Here is a 2,500-nt window from a genome sequence, read left to right as displayed (position 1 = left end):
TGTAAGTCTAACTTTAGCTAAATCAAAATATCTGAACATTTTTTTAACTGGCAATGAGATATTTGAAATTAGATTTTATATTTCCCTTTCACTGCGCTGCTTTACATGATATATATAAGGTTATGATAATCATATTTGCCATCCGTCGAAAGACATCTGCGGATGATGTGTGGATGATCAGACTGCATAGCATAAACGACTCAGTTTTGCATACGGTCGGCATTGCCCTGTGTGCATACAGGAATGCGATCTACCGGTAGACAGAGACGTGAAAAACGTTGATTATAACGAGGCGAAGAAGACTTACTTCCCAGTCTAGAGGCCTCAGCTTCTTCAAGTCGGGTAATCAACAAACCAATAATTTATTATATACCACTAAACATGTGATGTGAAATCTGCGTAGCCTTGATACGTAGCTTCTAATATTTACTGAGTTTCCAGTGCTACTTCATTCATTAAAGTACTGAAGGCCTCTAATAAATCGCTCATTTCAGAGATCCCAACAAGAGATCGCATTTCGCTACCTTAAACAACCTCAATGGAATCGCTGGACCCGCAAACTGCCATTCCAGCGAGCAGCCGAAGCCCCCCCGCCACAATCGGCGTCCGAGCCCGCCATTCACGGCCAAAAACAATAGAACGAGATACAATCCTGTAGGCGATCATCACGTCCAATGATTTTCAATTCACCAACAATCACTAAATGGAACTGGGACTTATTTCATGTTATATAAATCTGAATAGCCCCCTTTCCCCTCCGTTTTACAATACTGGTCTGAAATATTTCTCTGGAAGCTGCCGTATGCAGAGTGAAGTTTACCTGAGCACCTGTTCAGTCTGCTGTCCAGACATCGTGAATACCGATGAGTAAAATCACAAGTACAGGAGGCTCTTTGATCGCTTCGTATGGTCACCTTGCTCCTAAGAAGCAATGCGCTTACTTCGTCTGTCATGTCGCAGCCGTAGGGCTGTCAGCTGATAAAGCTGAGATTATGGTTTAACGTGAAGCTCATAAATACTGTCGTTGATAATGATATACCAGGACGAATTAATCAATTTTGATATCAATTTTCCGTAGTAAGGTTAAATTCATATCTAGCATACCGTATGCCTTTTTGATGACTAAAACATTATAATAGTCCATAAATAAATCTACGGTAAACCACTCACTTTTCACAATAAAAAGACGGTTAGGATTTAAAAAAAAAAAACTGTCTGGGACGCGAACTCATGCTCCACCACCGCTCAGCTTCATCATATATACCAACACATTTGTCTTCCTTTTCGCTGCATGCCTTTTCCTCCAAGCGTTCTCGCGACAGTCCTTCGGCAGCCCTTAAGTATGGTAATCATACATAGGCCCTTGTTGACATTTTAAAGCCAAGCCGAGTTACAAGAATGAAATAAGGAGATCTGTACACGAGACTCTGGCGTCACTACACGATTCTCAGACAATTCCTCATCTCTCGTGGTTCGATTGGAGAAATGTCTCTATTCCTATCATCTATGATTACTACCATGTTAAAAAGAGACGCAAACACATCGCTCCTTTAAGCAATCGCATAACCCGCAATTTCCCGCGGGCGATGTCGGTTTTCGCGGTTTTAATGTTCATCACAGTTTATGGGCTCCCGGTGCGCTGAAGTAGAGGTGTGCAATTTTTTTCTTTTCCGACAGTGATAATCTGACCCGAGTGGATGGTAGATCTGGTAAGGTTAGTTGCATTGACCAAATATAGCTAATCAATTTTCATCTGATTACTCTTCCCCATATTGGCCAACTTTCTCAAGAGTTGTCTTCTTTAGCCTGCGGTGAATTCGCTGAAAATATACCAAACATTTTTAGCAGAGTATAGGGTTCCTTGGTGGACTTCATCCTATTGACAAGTACACAACGAAGGAAATGGATTAAACAGATTGCAGAATTCGTAGAATTGCACGAAAAAATAACAAAAGGGGAACCCACACGGTAATGGCCTATATTGCATTTAATTTTACGTAAGTTAAGCGATATTTTGCTAGCTCCTCTCCTGCCCCTCAAATACTCACTGTCTGCTGATGACTGTGCAATACGGCACTCTCCGAATATTGCACAGTTTCCAGCAGACAGAGTTTGCAGGCTCAGAACTCATTGATTGCAAATTACTGGAGTGGCATTTCCCCGCAGGCGACACTCTTAGTAAACTTAACTTCAGGCAACCACCCAATGCCCATTCAAAGTTCCGCTAAGCTTCTTGGTCTAAACTTTGACAGTAGATTAAATTGTAAGGTCATATTGACTGATTGCTCGCGACCTGCAACGAATTACTTGAGATATTAAACACTTTTACTGGAACAATATTGGGAGCTGATAGGAGTCTTCCGTATTTATCTGCTAATACATTTTAAAGCTGTAACACTTGAATGTGAATGTCACTCGCGGGTATGGCAATATTTTTTAGCAACTTAACTCTTCAGATGCGGCCGGAATGTGTGTGTGTGTGCGTGTGAGTGAGTGGGTA

The 2,500-nt window shown here is 41.5% G+C and overlaps 1 protein-coding gene across 2 annotated transcripts in view; it reads left to right on the top strand.

Annotated features, from left to right (window-relative positions):
- The window catches only part of LOC122250883 (cyclic nucleotide-gated channel alpha-3), a 126,445-nt gene that overhangs the window by 55,674 nt on the left and 68,271 nt on the right, over positions 1-2,500 (top strand). The gene's annotated exons all lie outside the window — the stretch shown is intronic.

Source organism: Penaeus japonicus, unplaced genomic scaffold, assembly GCF_977035675.1.
Source record: "Penaeus japonicus unplaced genomic scaffold, GWHDUDI00000001_assembly GWHDUDI00000015, whole genome shotgun sequence".
Lineage (NCBI taxonomy): Eukaryota > Metazoa > Arthropoda > Malacostraca > Decapoda > Penaeidae > Penaeus > Penaeus japonicus.
This window is presented reverse-complemented; position numbering and strand designations above follow the sequence as displayed.